The sequence below is a fragment of the Ambystoma mexicanum genome, chromosome 6q (genome assembly GCF_040938575.1).
Source record: "Ambystoma mexicanum isolate Mex_15411 chromosome 6q, UKY_AmexF1_1, whole genome shotgun sequence".
Taxonomy (NCBI): domain Eukaryota; kingdom Metazoa; phylum Chordata; class Amphibia; order Caudata; family Ambystomatidae; genus Ambystoma; species Ambystoma mexicanum.
In genome coordinates this window covers 1324460620-1324479504 of record NC_090937.1, presented here as the reverse complement: position 1 = coordinate 1324479504, position 18885 = coordinate 1324460620, and the positions used below count along the sequence as shown (strand labels likewise).

Genomic DNA, 18885 nt, shown 5'->3' with positions numbered 1-18885 from the left:
CGATCGCGTGAGAAACTTCACGTGAACCCCTGAAATACACGTAGCCCGCTTGCCGTGCTGGTACAGGGTTAGCGCAGCCCTTTGCGCTGGATTGGGGATTTTGATGGCTTTTCCCTGCACGGAAGGCGTTCTTGGGGGCGTAACTGGCGCTGCTGCAAGGTCGCTGCGCCACTGTGCACCACGGCTGGTTTTGGTGGATGGAATCCATGAATACGCTGTGCACGGAAATGGGTTTTGGCGCACGCGGCTGGCGCAGGGATTCGCACGCGCACACTGTGCGCCAGCCGCGTGCGCCACTTGTGCGCTGAATTCTATGAATTACCCCCTTAGTGTTCCTGGAATAAGGCAGGAATTGGACTACTGTGCAGGAATGGTGAGATTCACTATAAACACACAAGATCCACAAGAATTTCTAATGTACTTCCTGCAAGTGCTTGAAACAAAAACATACCTATAAATGAAATCTTCCAGATTGAATACATGTGGAAACATATATGCACTCTCTGCAGCCATGTGATGCAGAAACAAGTCCCTAATGAGCACTTTGTGTATGTATCTATACCCAACTGTGAATCCATTCCATTTCAGCAGCTTGTACAAAAATGCAAACCATGGCATATTATGTACTACTTGCAATTCCGATAATCGTTCCACCTTACAGATACAACCACATACCCAATACGTAATAGTAATGCTTTTACGATACAATGCAGATGGTACCAAAAACAACTGCAAGCTTACTAGCTTCACACATGGGCAAGTATCTCTTGGCAAGAAAACCTTCACAACAGTAGGCATAATCTTCCACATGGGCGCCACAACCAGTGCAAGTCACTATACTGCATACATTAAAAAGAAATGTGGATGGTTTGAATGCAATGATACTTCCATTACTCTGGGGCAGAGATTACCAGCACATCTTGCAAATGCCTACTTAATATTTTTGAAACCAAAATGTACTCACTAATTTACAAAATTAGAATAACCTACTGCCCAATACCCACCATCACACATGTAATTGCAAAAGGAAAATAACATTCTACCCTGTGAAACTAGAGGAACTTAGCATACAGCAACTATCCAATAAAGACATCAGATTCACTGCTATACAGTTTATTTCCCCAATGACCCAATGACAGAGCGTGCCATATACTTTTTTGTACAGTTTGGTGAGGATTCATCCAGGGGGAGCAAAGTTATAAGTCGTCCAAAAAGTGCTCTTCCTATGAGTTGAGCAACTTAACCATAACTACACGGTTGCTGTTTCCATAGGAAGAGCACTTTTTTGGGCAGCTTATAACCCCGCTCCCCCTGGACGAATCCACACCAAACTTTGCAAAGAAAAAGTATATGGCACGCTCTGAATTGAGTTTGGTGAGGTTTCATGAAGGGGGGGCAAAGTTATAGACTGAATGAAAAAAAACTTTGCTCACGCCTACAGACCAAACCGCTGGATGGATTTTCACCAAATTTGCGGTAGGAGCAGCGGCTTGGTCACAAAAGCATGCTTTTGTAAATTTGGTGAATGTCAGTCCAGTAGTTTTCTTTAAAACGACCAAAAAGTAAGTCTGAAAAAATGTGTGATATCTATGTCCGCTCCGCGGACACCCTTCCCTGTTCGCTCCGCGGTCAAGATGCCGATTGGCTAATCCGTAGCCTCATGTTCACAGACATGTGGCGCGTTCACTGATTGGATGTTGAACGGCATGAAGTGCGTCAGGTTCTGTCGCTGCGCCCGCCATCTTTCATTCGTGTTTTGGTGTACGTGGACATCGCCGCCAACACAGATAAAACAACACACCATTGCACTTCTTAACAGAGGCAGGCACCTGCATGGTTTGATGGAAACAGCGGTTCTGCAAGTGTATGGGAGTAGCAGTTCTCATGCATGCATTCAGATATGTTGTTGCAAAGTCATAATGTAATTTCATTCTGAGTGAAGGTCACTTGGTTTGCTTGTTTGGTTGCAAGCTCAGTAGGCCCATGCATCCGACTGAACACATAAGGGTCAATTGTTTTTTGACATTGACCGAAAGGGAGAATTCAGTAAGAATGCAGGGAGTGTAAGTTTGGAAAAAATACCATTTGATAAGGTTATATATTCAAAACGTTTGTAAGACACATGTAATATCAGTTGAAGAAGATTCTTTGCTGCAAGTACATCACTGTCTGGGTTTAACAAAGACAATGGAGACGGTAAATATCGTGTAAGTTTACTCTTGACGACTCTACACCGTAACGAGTTTTAATTTTTTACTACCAGAACAATAATTTTGGCATTGTAACTGAGGTACTATCTTTCTGTGTAGTGGTCATTTTTTTTTTAAACTTAAGGAGAGTGCAGATTCTCGCCGTTTGTAGGCTATCACTAGGTTCCCCCTGTTCAACGCTATTATTTTTTTTAAATGTCATGTATGACCACATCGATTTGTGTATCAGTTTCCACGTTCTTTTTGTCTTTTTTGAAACTGTTTGTTAAAAGTTCGGTATTGATACGTATTTTCTGTTACGTTTTTCGAACAGCTACATTCTGCCGTACTGTGATTGCTATGGATTCCAGATGACAAGTGACGGGTTCTTTGCATGCCAGATGCACATACTCGTGACCGGCTGCCTAACCGTCACTGTATTGTGGGACGACCGGCCCGGCCCCATTTGTCCATAGGCTGGAGTGGCCATTAGGAGTAACATAACATCTTTTATGGTATTGTAGGCCAAAGTTCATGCCGACGTCTCGGAAATCACTGGGCGACCGAAGCGGTTGCTTTATCGAAAGCGAATAGTTTGTGTATGCGAAAAGATCAACGTGTGCCTCACGATTAACATTTCCGATGACGACCGAACAAACAAAGTTACTATTTGATTGTAAATGCGAATAGTCCGATGGTCTCGGACAGTTTATTGTGAAATTAAAGTACTTGACAAATTCTAAAATTGTTAATGTTTTCCTTTAAAAAACAGTTTATTATTTCAAAATGTAACATGATACGTTGTACGTCGCTGTGTGTTCATTTGCAGGTTCTGCGTCACGGCACGTAGGTGCTTATGGGCGCATTTGGCTACGCTGGAGAGGAACGTCATCCAAAAAAGTGTACAATATCATTAGGGTTGGTTATGTGACGAGATGTGGGAGTTTTTTCGAATTACACAAGTGTGGTAATGTAGTTAAAAAACGGTAGTTAGCGGTATACGTTAATTGACTGAGGGGTAGGCTGCAGCCATGGGGGGTGGGCAGAATGTCGGGGTCATGATCCGCACAATGTGGCTACTGGCCATGACCAGAAGAGAGAAAAGATAGGATTACAGTGGCCATGTCCGCCTGGGACTGGCTTTGTGGTAAAGTTGTTCGACATTACGATACATTTGAAAGGGAGGAAAAAAGTCCTGGTGGTAATATGTTAACAGTGTTTCCTTTTTGCTGGCTGCCATGGAAAGCGAAGAGGGGCCATGCATGGAACAACCGCCTTCCCCTTCTATGGTGGCTATCTTGGAATATAGATCCTCTTTTTCAGTAGCACGTTACTGCTTTGCAAATCTAGATTGTTAATGGCAAATGTTATTGCGTCTATGTCCTTTACTGAGAAATATAAAGTAGATGGAGTGTATGCGATTTAAAAAAAAAAATGTAAACTGTGAAAGGTGTTTCTTAAAGGAACATTTACTTTGCTTATGGATGGCCTTTTTTGGGAAGGACAGCTAAGAAGGAAAGTTGCGGACAAAATGAGCAAAGAGGCACCAAACAGTAATATGGGGGGTGAGGGGGTAGGTGGACAGGGGAAAATGTTGTGCGTGTGTTATTTGTAAGGTAGGGGCAGTGTTTCTCAAGCTCCTTCGTTATAGCAGTGGTGCCGTTTCTTGGGTAGGAGGGATGGCCTTAGCTCATGTTACTTTACATTATGGTTACGTGCTACTACTACAAACCGATCAACTTTAGCAAAAAAACTTTGTTAAAGGGACGTTATGGTTAAGTTGCCCTACTAAAAACCTGTGAAATTCGCCAGTTATGGTAAGCGAAGCAACATAACTTGCGCCACCACTGTGCACTAACACTAATACCCAGGACATCAAAGATGACATCAGAAATGTCATTGATGACATCACTGATGACATCACATGTACATTTACTTTGAATGAAAACTCTGTAGAAGGTATTCTTATTATAATGTTGACCAAAAAGTGTCAAGGATCATTGGAATAAATATCAAGTGCTAATTAGTGCATTAAGCAATGCGTTGATATACGTAGCATTCTATTATGAAGTTCTATGCAGCATACTAAGGTACTCATGTAGAAACATAGGCATTGTGTGCAGCATACATGATGGAGGTGCAATATTCATAAGCTTGCCATGTTGGACAGTGAAATGAGAACTGTTTTCTTATTAGAGTTTTGGGTACTGTGAAACATGTGATAAGTAGGTAATGAAAACCACGTACTACATAATGGCATTATTATATATATATATTTTTTTTATTGTATTTGGTTTATTGAAATAAAAACCTTTACAAATAGATTTGATATTAAAACAAATTACTAAGCACCAATAATTTAAGACATAACATTACACCATGACGATTAAAAAAAGAAGAGAAGGCTTTCCCTAACAAAGAAACTATGACGTCGTTTTAAATAAACAAAGGATAGTAGTACCGAATTTCCATTTGATTAGTAAAACTAAGAAAAATAAAAAATACATTTAAAAGAAGATAGAAACATAAACACAATCGAAAAATTTCTGAAAACAACATCCAAATGACATTCAAAATATAAGGTTACAATTCGGTACTTAATATGGTTACCTAGGAATCATAATAATGCCGTTTGATATTATTATATTAAGTGTTCATTCTCACCCATCTACATGATCTAATAGTAGGATTTACTCGTTTTTGTTTGGCCTACAGGTCTTCTGCCAACTTCGATTCTATAACTGCCAGCAAGTTAGTTAGACGGAGGGTAAGATTCTGACTAAAGCCTTCCATACAGCGTTTCCATAAGAGTTCCTTTGCGGTTACACAATTTGAGTAGAAGTGCTCAAAAAATTGGATACGATGACCTTCAAAGAATGGACAGCTAATCACTAAGTGTTTAAGGGTTTCTGGTACTGTGCAGTTTTTACAGAAACGGCAACTAGTATCAGTGTTGCTATTTAGATAACCAGTCCAATGTTTGAATCGTTCGCGAGTGTGAAATTGGTTGAGTCGAAAACGCATATAAGTTTTCCTTGAGCGAGCTGAAGGGAACTGTAAGAGATATTTTATTCGGATTCCCCATCTGCCGCGGACTTCATTGTATTCTTTGAAGGAAGGATATTTACCCATTTCATCCAGCATTATACACCAAAAAAATCTTTGAAATTTAAGTTTTTGGCTTGGTAACCACATGCTCATGGATGACGGAGTTTCATTAATAAGAAGTAATATTTTAGTAAGTTTAAGCGAATAGGTGTCGAGTGATTTAATATGTGATTCACTCAATAATTGATTCAGTTTAACATAAAGAGTGTTTTTCGGTGGATTATAGATCTTGATTAGATTGGTAGTTTTACGCCATGTGTGCTTTACTGACAATTGTAGTAAGTTTAGTTTGTGGCAAATCATAACGTTAGGGATCGAAAGTGATAGTCCCAGAACTGTTTTCCATAATTTCCCCTGTAAGATATTTAAGTAGGCATCTAAATCATATGTACAAATGTCCAGGGAGTATAGAATAACAGGTTCAACCTTCTGCAGATAAAATTGAATTAAAGGTATTAAAGAGAACATACAATATTTCTGATGAATAATTTTCATCTGAGATGTCAGCCCCCTAACTTTTTGATTAAGATAGTTTTTCCACATTGTAATTGAATATTGATCAGTCAAAGGATATCCCAAATAGCGAAGCATCGGAGAGTATTCGATTTTGACATCGTTCATATGCCAAGAATATCGATGACAGCCTAATTTTTTTTGGGAGAAAATCAATATAAAAGTTTTCGTTGGATTAGGCGTGAGATTGTGATTGGAAGCAAATTCCAAGAATAAGTCCAGCTTTCGTTGGAGACCAAAGGGCGTTCGATCAAAAAATAGCAAATCGTCAGCAAAGCCTAACCAATCTAAGTTCAGAGAACCAAACTTCACTGGATAACATTCCCCAGCAATCCATTTGTCGTCCAATCCTAACAAATACAAATTGAACAATATCGCTGCCATATTACAGCCTTGTTTCACCCCAATCTCAGTAGGAATGGGGTCAGTCAGGGCTCCTTCCTTGGTAAGTCGCATGCGATAATTTGTGTTTTTGTGGAGTATTGCAATCAAGGCAACTAATTTAGTCGGAATGCCAAGATGGATCATTTTTTTCCACAAGATTTCCCGAATAACACAATCAAATGCTGCAGTCAAATCCAAACTAGCCATGTAAATTGGCCCTGAGTGACTAACCAAGGAATGTGCCTGGAGATGAGAAAGAATTGTAGCGTTTAACTGACAACCAATGAGTTTTCTGAATCCTCCCTGATAAGTAGACAACATGTTTTTATCGTTCATATGAGTTTGTAATTGTTGGATGAGCAGAATAGAAAATATTTTGGAAGAGGAATCTGTTAAGGCAATAGGGCGATAATTAGAGGGCCAGTCCGGAGAGCCCTTTTTATAAATTGGAATAACTAGCGCAGAAGACCACGTTATGGGGATATGTCCTGTTTGTAAAATCAGATCAAATTTGATTTTAAGGATGTGAGCCCAGAATACTGGGTTCGATTTATACACACAAGAAGGAATACCATCGGGACCAGGCGCTTTAGAGGGCTTCAATCTACCGATGGCATCTATGATGTCTTCTATGGACCATAATGATGGAGAATCAAGTTCCAAGCGTGGTTCACTACCCTTTAAAAAGTGAAAGCGCTCGGGCATGGTATATTTGAGTTTTACATATGATACCCAATTTTCGGCCGAGATTACAGAATCAAAATTAGTTGTGGTTTCCGAGGTGATAGAACGAAGAATATTCCAGGTTTTCCTTGAGTCGTGCTTTAGTAGATGGTAGAATAATTTTTGATTATCTACATAGAGAAGATGTCTTTTTAACCATTTTAGTTTATTACGGAATCTTTGTCGTACTGCTTTGATCAATTTATCACGAGTGAAGTCGGAAAGAAAGGTTCTATTAATCTGACGAATTTCGTGATTTTTTTGCGATTTTAAATGAGCGACTTGATTGTTAAATTTGTGCGCATGAACCTGAATAGCTTTTTCGTGCTTATCCCTTGAATGAAGCATAGCATCTAGATGGATTTGAATTCTAATAGAATTTAGACAATCTAAATGGATAAGTGAAAAGCTGGACGGTGATAAATATAAGAAGATACTAGGATCACATTCTAGATTCCGAATAAAGATTGCACACACTTTAGGATTCCATCTCACTGTATAGTGAGGCCGGTCAGTTTCTGCCAGAGATAGAGAAGAATTGTCTTTGAAACGAGCCAAAGGAATATTCATCTGCATGGAAATAATCATATGGTCTCCTAAAAATGGATCAATACTTTTAAGGGCATCTATATTCGAATATAAACTCGAAGAAATGAAAAAATAATCAATAAGAGAATTGAGGTTTGCTCTAGTCCATGTATAGTCATAGTCGTCTAGAGCAAAGTAAGGAGTTTGAATATCCCATTCAAGGAAAAAAGAATTCCATATAGTTCCAAACTTTTGGGAAGTAATTGAGTGCTTTTCCCTAATTGCATTATTATGAACACCTATTTCATAGCAGTAGCAGTTGAAGTCACCACCTACGATAATTCTTGCCGTGGGGTATAAAATCAGTCCCTTTTCTAATACATCATGCATTTCCTCAGTAATGATCTCAATAGGTGTGGACAATTTATTCCAGTAAATACAGACCAATAAAAGAATAATAGAGGGATCCAAATCATCTTTCATGATGATTGCTAGGATGGAATCTGAACTGCTAATCCTCTCCAAAGAGCATTGAAGGGCAGAATTAACCAATATAGCCAGGCCGCCAGAAGGACGCCTTGCAATCTGAATATATGCTGAGTATCCGTCAATAAAAAAGGAGGATTGATTCATGGTCTCTTGAATGAAAATGAGGTCAGGTCGATTGAACTGATTTAGGCGATACCATTTTTTGAAGTTATTTATACCACAAGAATTCCACGAGATAATGTGGAGTCGGAGTGGGCTACGAATGTTTCATTGCCTTTTGTTGGTTTGATTGCGTGATGTTAATAGGGTCCCTCCAAGACATCTCCTTTAAAACAGACATGAATGACAAACTGTTTCATAGTATTAGCATCAATATTTGCAGAGGTACCCTGGGTTACATTATCAGTGACACTTTCGACGCTTAGAGGAGTAGTTTCTAGGTAACTTTGTGCGTCATCAAAAGATGAAAAAAATGATGCAGTTAAACCAATAAATGCCAAGTCATCAGAGTGATCCCATAACATCTTCATAATAAAAGGAGACATAAATTTACAAATCATTCGGTTGTTGTTAATATCAGCCAATTTCACCCAATCTATGTCATCAGATCTAACAATTCGCAAGGCAGGGATATCCTGAAAAACAGTCATCATAAAGGTGCGGTTCAAGCGAGCCTTACCATAGCGAGCTTCATCGCTTTCCCAGCCCATAATTATAGCAGATTTTGGGTCGCCACAATTATGGTTAGTCAGGGATTCCTGATTATCCATAGTGGATTTAAGATTGGTCAATTTAGAGCACTCATTGACTTTTGGACGTTGCAGACTCAAGATTGGTAACTTCGGGCTAGTTCTTTGATGAACTAAGTTCTCAGTTTCATGAGTAATTAATTGATTACTAGGTTCAATATTATTATCTAAGGTTAGATCTTCCGGCTCGCTTGAACTTACACCCTCCAAATTTTTATTTTGAGATTCAGTTGGATTATTAGGACAAGTGAGTATTTTGTTTTCTCTTTGTCCATTAGCTTTACCCAAAATCACTTTCGCAGTTTTTTTAATTTTCAACATTGGATAATATTTGGAGAGGTCAGTTTGAACGCAGTGTGGGGGCCCTACAGTTGAGTTAGACACCACCCCGAGGTCAATAGGTCCCCTCTCCTCTTTATCCTTTCCCTTTTTTGCCTTAGATCGTGATTTGTTAGATTCTTGCCAAGCTGGTTCAATAAACAAGTCCTCATTTCCATTAATTTTTTTGTTTTTTATTAGAGATTTGCAAGGGGCTTTGATAGTTGCAGTATTCAAGTCTAGCTCTGAAAGATTCAGCAGGGCCTTAGATTCCTCGCTCAACTGATTTAAGTCAATGATATTATCTCCCTCTGAAAGATTGCAAATTTCTTTAATATGTGTGTTATGAGTATCATTATTGTCACGTGATTGGTTCTTTGTTTTTTTTTCCTGTTTTCCCTTTTGTAGTTTGGTTAGAAGATTTCTCTTTTGAGCCCGAGCCAAAGCCCTTCTTTGTTTTTTAGTAAGGGCAATGGAAGGAGTTTGATAAGGCACCTCTTCGATATCAAGTGTTTCTATTGTTTCCTGAGGGATAAGATCTATTCCAGTTAGGTCAATAAGATCAGTTAAAACTGAAGGACTGTCTGGAGGAACACTTTCTTCTACACACGGAGTCGTCAGCGATTCCTTGATGATTGACTTGGAAAGTGTGGCAAGATTAGTTGCCATTTCCTTTACAAGGGTAGTCAAAATAGCAAGGTTAGATTCATTGGTGTTTTCCAAGTTCACTACCTTTGGGTTCACAACCTTGCTGTTTTCTAATTTAATGGATGGTTCTTCTGTCACTACCTTTGAGAACAATTTAGTTTGAGTGCCTATAGTTTGAACATGAGCCATCAAATCTTTTTTGTTTAAGATGGAGGAAAACATATGGCAGGCAAATAACATGCCCTCCATTTTACCAAGAGAACTCGTGAGGTCAGACATTTGAATCTGTAGGAATTTTATTGCCTCGTGAGTCTGCTCATGGCCTTTATCAAGTAAGTTAAGAATTCTGGTCATGACCGGAAAAGATTCGAAAGAGTGCTGCAGTTCGGCATTCCATTTTTCTTGTTCAGCGGTAGGACAGTTAGGCTGTGGACGAATTTTACAGTGAGTAGACTCGTTGGAATCGAGGCTAGGTGCTCTATTTCCTTCATGACTAGAAGGATATTGACAAGTAGGGATCATTGGTTGTTCCAGTATCGGGGAGCTATTTACCATCAAGGAGGGCCCTCCTATGTTGTTATTACTCGGAGTGTTAATTCCCCCAAGAGTACGTGCTTCCATCTGTGCACTAAAGTGTTAAGGTACAGAATAGGTGTATGCTTGGGGATTATTAAATAGGAACACATTCTCAATCCCATACTTACTTCTATTCACTGGAGTTGAGGGTTCGTTGGATAGACGAATCCGTTTGCCCAATTCTATTTCAATTGCCGGGGCTAATATGGAGACATCTGCAGTACGTGGATCAAATTGCTCAATTCCCATTATTTTTTTTATTTCATCTCTGTCAAGACTCTGATCAGAGTTACAGTCAACAATTTCCCAATCCTTTGAGGAGCTTTCATTCACTTCTTTAACCGACATGTATACTGGTTTAATTTTAGAATCCATGTTTTTTCCGGCCAAAGTAGTTTTAGGAGTCTCACAGTCAATATACACCGACCGTTTTTTCGGCAGAATTTGTTCCTCAAAGTCTTCAGGGGTTATATTGACAGGGGCATCCTTATTAGATTTCTGTAAATCATCACAGTGAAAATTCTCTGTCGTATATTTAGTTGACAAAGAAGCAGGTTTCTTAGAATCCAATCTATTTTTCCATTCCTGATTTTTGTTATACTCGAAAGAGGCAGGTGTGAGAATAACTTTATTCTCAACATTGCTTTCTGATTTTAGGGCCATTGTAAGATTTTCAGACAACAAAGTACTGCTATGATTGGAGTCAAGCAGAGGTTTAGGTTCTTTGTTCATCTCTTTTTCAGGCCAATTTAAGGGCATTGCAGCGGACGATTTTACTACATTAGAGTCCGCCTCTGTTTTTTTAGGATTAGTTTGGGACTCTTTTTTTTTTACGCTGCGAAGCCCCTCTGCCATGACCAAAACAGTTCTGGTTGCAATTATAGACTATGAAATAAAGGGCAATGCAATCCCACCACTTTAGCTCACTATAGCCCCCTCCAAACAATATTTGACGATCTATATTAAGGGCACAAAAGGTAACCCTACCACCAAGCCACCTTACCGCCTAACAGCCCAAAAGCCACACTTTGCAGGCACTTCCGGATGCGCGCGCCGGATGCGCGGGTCCGAGTGCAAATAAGGAAGTGGTCAGTGGGCTTGTGGGCGGGCAAACGGGTGGATTCAGGGGGGCGTGGCCTGTGTGAAGGTCCACAATAGTCCACTAAGGTGCGCGTTACGCGCAAAATTCCAAGCAAATCCTTCTTCTTGCCGACGGCATCCGACACCGCGGGAAAAGGATCCAAAGAGGCAGCGAAGCAGCGAACACAGCCCAACAGCCACACTTCGCAGGCACTTCCGGATGCGCGCAAAGACAAAACACAAAGAGACAACATCACATACAAATATGAGTATATACACGAAAATTGAAGTAAGGAAAAAAACAGCGGTAGTAGCAGTTAGTGTTCATAACCTAACTGATTATCTTTATGTAGAGAAATGTTTGCTCTGTTTCAAAGGTGCTACTTACCCTATGCATATATATCACATGATTTGACTGGACCTTAAGGGAATTACTGTAAGAACATACTTGAAGGATAAGTCTACAAATATAGTACCTTTTATATTTTTAATTCCTGACTGTTACTGAAGAAAGCCATGTGGCCTAGATATGTCAGTAAATGAAAAAAGGGGGGAGCCAGACATTTCTGATGTCATCATTGATGTCCTGGGTGTTAGTGTTAGCAGGTTGCTTAGCTTACCATAACTGGCGAATTTCAAGGGTTTTTCGGTTTTACTTTGAACCATAACGTCCCGTTAAAGTTTTCTTTAGTGAATATATATATATATATATATATATATATATATATATATATATATATATATATATATATACGTGATAGGGGTATGCAATGGTGGGAGAAAGACCGGGAAGGAGGGTGCATGGAAGATGTGGGTGCACGAGGGGACAGCGTGGATTCAACAAAAAATATTAAAAATGCAACAATCAAAACATTACGACCAAACCTACCTCTTTCAAAATTAGGTAGATGAAAATTGGTAGAACCGTCAGACAGATGAAGCACCTACACTGGAAAACTTCCAGTGTTTTTTAAAAACTCGACAGGACCTAACGCAAGTAGTTGTAATGCTTACAAAAAAATGGCACCTTCTTTCACAGGAAAGGAGATACAAGTGGAGTATCTACTGAGAAGGATCGACAGAGAGGTTTTGATGAAGTTACTGTGCCAAGGCATTTCCAGTAGACGAAATTGATGGTTACAGAAATAAAAGACATTGTAGAAAACAAGCTTAAGTACCAACAAGTGACAGAACGCCATGAGATTCTTGTTACTTACAGTGCAGAGTGCAATGCATAGGTGTGTGGTACTGGGAAGAGGGACGGTGCTTGAGGAAGCACAAATAACTTGACACTGCTAACACAAAGAATCTTATGTGAAATCTCAGAAAGTTGATTAGACTTTTGCAGAGATCATTGTGTAATGTTAAATTGACACAATCTTCTATTGTGGTTATAGAAAGTACCAATGGTTATTAGAAATCAGGTTTTAAGTGGGCTGGTGCTATTCTGCGATTGACGGTACTGATCTTGTCCAGTACACTTCATGGGCATCAGCAACCTTGTCCTACGCTTGTTCAAGTCTTACATCGGCAATCGCAAGCAGTTTGTTCAGATGAAATCCTCTAGATCGCCAATGCTACTTGTCACCTGTGGAGTCATGCAGGGTTCCATCCTCTCCCCAGTGATCTTCAATCTCTACAAGCCACACACAACATCCACATCCACCAAAACGCTGACAACGCACAGCTAGACGTCAAGATCAACTCCATCAAGGACATCCATAGGCTCAAAACCTGCCTCTCGCTAATTCAGTCTTGGATGTCCAGTGCATACTTCAAGCTCAACCCCTCCGAGACCGAATGCCTACTCCTCACCAACAACACCGAACAGCCAGACTTACAGACCTGACTTTCAACCATTAACTCTGAGGGCTTTATACCCAAGCTCACCACCTGTGCCAAAGTCCCTCGGATTCCACATCGACAAACACCTCTCCTTCGGTTGCATGTCTTTATAACAAATAATTTTATAATGAATGCACATATGAGACACATTTTATAACGACAAAAAAAATATTTTTTTCTTTTTTTGGTGGTGGGGGTCCCACCCAAACCCCCGCTTCCCACTCCTAAAAACCCACCCCAACCGTTTCCCAACAAGATTGAACCCTTTACCCCACCACCACATAAATTCTCATTATATAATTTTCGTTATATATTCATTCTAGATAACATTTTTGTTATAAAGACTGTATACCCTTTCCTTCAAGACACACACAGCTAAGAAAACTCCCTCCTGCAGAAAGTCAAGCCCTTCCTCCCTCTGGATGTCTTTAGATCCACCGTTCAAGCACTGGTCCTATCCCGCCTGGATGGGGGGCAATGCACTCCTCAAAGGCCTGTCGTCATCCTCCCTTGTGCCCCTGAGAAGTGTCTTACACGTGGCTGCACGCCTTACCAGGGGACTACGCAAATACGATCACATCACTGCGGACCTCATCGACCTTAACTGCTACCGCTGCAAGCTCAAATCACCTTCAAGTCTTGCAGCATCATCTATAAAGCAGTCACCCTCAAGCCACCCAGCTACCTCGCAGAGAAACTCAGCATCTTCGGCAGAAAGCATACCACCAGAAGCCAGGACGCCTGCAGACTTGAAATCCACTGCTGCAAAAAGTAAAGGATCAGAACACAAGCCTTCCCTTCCTACGCTACAAGACTATGGAACCTCCGTTCCATTGACATCAGACTTGCCCCCACGTTCCTACAATTCAGAAACAAACTCAAGACCCACCTCTTCAAGGAGTCTCGCTTCCTCAACACCTAGGCCATCACGTTGCCCCATGCACCACCTGACTCGCTAGACACCGCCTGCCCCTCTACTCCCCACCACCCGGCACAGCTAAACCGCTGCACTGTGCCCCTCTGTATCCTACCGCCGATGTACATCTGTGCTGTTACCACTGAAAATCTCTCTTTTATGCATCTGTAACGTTGTATACATCTGTAAAATGCTCTGTTGCTTCTAGAAACTAGGTCCACGCTCTAGGTCACCTGTCCCAAGCCCCACCATCTGTCAATCACTTTAAACTGTTGGTGCCTTCCTGCTTTGCCTTTCTTTTTCACTACTTAAGCAGCCCTCCAGCCTCTTTTCCTTTGTAGTTGGTGAGCAGGTGCCAGTGGGTATAGGGCACCTGGCCTAAGCCCCACCCACCTTCTTAGCCCTGCCTCTTCCTTTCTGCGCTCAACTCTTAGAGCAAAGGCATCTCTGTTCTGGGCATCTGAAGCGAAGAACAGACGAAGAAAAGGGCAATTCCTGTTTGAGCCTGTTCAGACCAGGAGGACCCAGGGCCCGAACCCCTACTCTGTCAACAGGTAAGCATGCGCCGACATGCGTTTTCTTCTTCTGTCCCCACAGGCCATCCCTATCATCATCAGGCAATGACAACTTCTCCAGTGATGGGGTGAGGACAGGTGCTCCGTGGCACAGTAAGTTGTGCATTTGTAAAAGATGTATTCTCGTGCTACAGCTCCTGTGTGCCTGCTCCCCCCTCTCTTTGTCCCAGTTGCTTCCTTGTTGTTGGCCCCCCTTCCACCACACTCCCATTGGTTGGTGAGCCCTTTAAATCAGTCACTCAAGGCACCCCCTGCCGTGGCAGCCCTCTCGGCCAAGGACCAGAGGCTAAGGACAGCTCCAGTGGTGTCTGCCCATGTATGCTGTGGTAGCACATAGCCGGCAGCCATCGATCTGCTACAACTGATCAGGTAAATCAAATCTGGGTGTGTTGTATTGTGCTGTGCTAAAAAACCTATCCTTTTTTCCCCTTCTAGGAAAATCGAATCTGGGTGTTTTCGCATTACGGTAACTGTTGCATTGTTATTGGTTCACTCTAGGCTCCCACCTAGTTCCACCTCCTCTTCCCCCGTAAAGCGTGTCTGTTCATTGTTGCGAGTTACTTTTTCACCTCCTGTGTCTTTCTTTGTTGGGACCCTAGCCCCCCTTCTCGCCCTGCACATACTGAGTTGTATGCCACAGGGCTCTGCATCTCTCTCTCTTCTCTCACCCCTTTTCCTCCACCTACCTCCTTCCCTCTTCTGTCCCTCGCATCTTCTCTAACTGCTACTCTATCTCTCACCCTATCCCTCTCAGTAAGTCTGGAAGGAAGAAGTTCAAGGGGGACATCCTGGTCTCCAACCCAGGCCTCCCTATCCTGATGGATATGGGCTTTCATGTCAACTGGGATAAGTCCTGTCTGACTCTTTCACAGGATCTTCAGTTCATAGGGCACGGTTCTGGACCCTGCAAGGGAGGGTTCTTCTCCAACAGACTCAAGCTTTCCAATTTGCAGAGTTCGATTCGGTCCCTGTTGTCGTCCTCCAGTTGTCAGTGAGAGACTGCTTCTGATCCCTCAGCCACATGGACTCTTGCATCTTGCGTCTGGACCTGAACAGACAGATCCCGATGCCTTGGCCGATCACAGTTACCACTGATGGCAGCGTCAAGGATTGGGGCGTGGTTCTGGGGGCCGGGTCCCTTCAGGAGTGGTCGGTCAAGGAGGCTTTACGGTCCTCCAACTGAAGGGAGTTAGCGGCTACTTATGGGGCACTTCGGGCATGATGGGGAAGGCTGTTCCAGTATACTGTCAGATAACACCTTGGCGGTCGCCTACGTCAACAGGCATGGGGGATCCCGGTCCAGGTCCCTCAGCCTGATGGTAGATGAATGGGGACTTGGGAGGAATTCCTGTTCCGCAGGGTGGTCCACATCAGTGGTGTGGACAACATGGTGGCGGACTGCCTCAGTGGGGTCTTCCCAACCAAGGAATGGGAAATTCGGGAGGACGTTTTTCGATCCATTTGCAGCAAGCTTGGGACCCCGTGTTGGATCTCTTTGCCACCCCCGGAACATGAAATCCCTCAGTTTCTGCTTCCGGTTTCCATGTCAGAGAGTGTGGGGGACCGATGCCATGAATCGGTCTTGGCCAGCGGACCTCCTGTATGCATTCCCTCCTCTCGTCCTGATCCTGAGGGTTCTGCTGAACATAAAGGGGCCCGAGGTCTGGTGGCTCTGTTTTGGCCACGCAGGAGCAGGTTTCCCCTTCTCTTGGAGTAGGCTGTCTCCCCGGTTTTCCTCCTACCGATTCATCCAATCCTGGAGCCGCTAGCTCACAGGTTGGTCTAGTCCTGGGGGGTTTGAAAGTTGATAGGAACAGGCTGCAGGTGAGAGGCCTTTCCAGAAGGTTGGTAAATTCGATCCAAAGGAGCAAGCAGCCTCCCACCCTGAAGTCGTATTCCAGGTACTGGGGTTGTTTCAGGCCTAGTGCTGGCAGACTGGATTCTCAGCGCACTCTTGTTCAGCCCAGGGGGTTCATCAGTTCTTGGCTGTGTCCTCCTTGCAGGCCCAGTGAGCAGCCATCAGGGCTTTTACTCTGATGGATTGCTCCTTGACCTCCGGATTGCTAAAGAGTTTCTCTGTAGAGAGGCCCTTAACGGCCTCGAGCCTACGGGGCCTGTTAAAGCGGTTACTTGTATGTCACTACTGACAATGTACATTAGTTCTAGTTCATCATTACATTACTGTGCATGGCTTGCTAGTATTGTTATGGTTACTGGCTTAGGAAGGGACCTTAGACAAATTAGACCAGCATTACCGCGTGGAGGAGAACATTATCTTAGAAAGGTACAGGTTTGCCACTAGGGAACAGAGGAGTGGAGAAAGCACAGAGGAGTTCATCACAGTGCTCAGGGCTTTAGCAGTGAAGTGCAGGTTTGATCACTGCTAGGATGAACACTTAAGGGAACAGCTAATGATCAAGTGCTCTGATGATAACATTTGGAAGGAGTTGTGGAAGGAACAGAATCCTTCTTTGGAGAGGGCCATAGAAATAGCAAAGACAGTAGAACACACAGAGAAATGCATCAAGACACTTCAGGAGGATAGGAGCACTGACTCACTGTCTGATAGGGTAGAAGATGGGGTGGTGCAAAAGGTTTCCAAGGCTTCCCAGAGACAATTTGTAAGTGGAGCCATGCGGCGACCAGAGACTATTGCCGCCAAGAGGGCTGATGATCGCCAGGAGAGCAGATCCACTGGCAGCAGCATCTGGGGGTGACAATGGGCGCCTTCAAAGGAATCGTGAGGATTGACCAGAGAGGCTGTACTCTCCAGAGATTTCAGGGCTTCGCCTGGAAGATGATGCTATAGATGTGGGAACATGTCACATCTAGCGTTTGACAAGGATTCACCTCCTTGCCCCCTACACTGGAACTCCCTACCTCCTGTATGCATTCCCTCCTCTCGTCCTGATCCTGAGGGTTCTGCTGAACATAAAGGGGCCCGAGGTCTGGTGGCTCTGTTTTGGCGACGCAGGAGCAGGTTTCCCCTTCTCTTGGAGTAGGCTGTCTCCCCGGTTTTCCTCCTACCGATTCATCCGATCCTGGAGCCGCTAGCTCACAGGTTGGTCTAGTCCTGGGGGGTTTGAAAGTTGATATGAACAGGCTGCAGGTGAGAGGCCTGTCCAGAAGGTTGGTAAATTCGATCCATCCCCACCTATTCCCTCCTTCGGCTCCTCCTTGAAATCACTCCTTCATTCCCCTCCCCGACACCTTTTCCTCCTCTCACCTTTCTTTCTCTCCTTCTAGTACCCTCTTCTTTGTTCTCTTTATCTTTCCCCTTCTCTCCTAAGATCTCCTTTCTTCCTACTACTCACTTTACTCCCTACTCTCCCTCTCTTCTTTCCTTCCCCACCCCCTCCTCTCCTCTTCCTTCTCACATGCAAATTGTTCTACATGCTGTTTCTCTGGTTTGATTCATGTATACTGTTATTGCTTCTACTGTTCCATGTTTGATGTATTTTTGTTGTTAAAATGTAAAGCACTTTGGATTAAAGTGCTACATAAAAACAATAAATACAAATACATAGTGTGTCATGAGTGTGGTAGGAAGGGGCATCTTGCCCCAGGTACTGTAAGAATTTCAGTTTTGGATCTGGTCAGGTACATGAGGTCAGAGTGGAAGGTGGTGATGATCATGCTTATTGTGAAGTTGATAGGAAGATTGTAAATTCTGTGAACGCTGTCACGGGAAGGGTGAGAAAGAAAAAACTGTATTCTATTGTACTGATTCATCGCGTACCATTTTCTATGCTCATCGATAGTGGTGCAGACTACACCCTGATTAGTGTACAGGTGTGGAAAGAGAAATGTCATTGTTGCACACTTGGGAGGATGGTGTGAGAGCGAATGTGTATGGGGATGTACCTACAGACATTAGAGGAAGTTTTAAAGGAGAGCTACAATTCAAGGAGAGGTAGTCCAACAGAGGTGGAGAATTGCTCTCTTGGAGTGATCAAGCAGAGTTGAAAATCAGACTAGATGCAAGTCATCCGGAAGAGGTGTTGACAATGGGTCGATAAGATTGTGTATTGATCTCAGGTATTTGATTAGCATGGTTGTGGCTGAATGATTTTTTTGTGGGGTGTCTGGGGGGAAAGGTATTCTCAATTCTAGATTTCAAATGGGCATACCCATCAAGTGGAGTTGCATGAGGAATCTAGAGATCTCACAGCCTTTATTACTCCAGTGGGACTGTTCAGATGCATATGCATGCCGTTTGGTCTAGTGTCTGCGGTGAGCGTTTT

General features: G+C 42.7%; 1 protein-coding gene across 2 annotated transcripts in view; it reads right to left on the bottom strand.

The window, feature by feature from the left end:
• The window catches only part of RAB28 (RAB28, member RAS oncogene family), a 1474591-nt gene that overhangs the window by 214258 nt on the left and 1241448 nt on the right, over positions 1–18885 (bottom strand). The gene's annotated exons all lie outside the window — the stretch shown is intronic.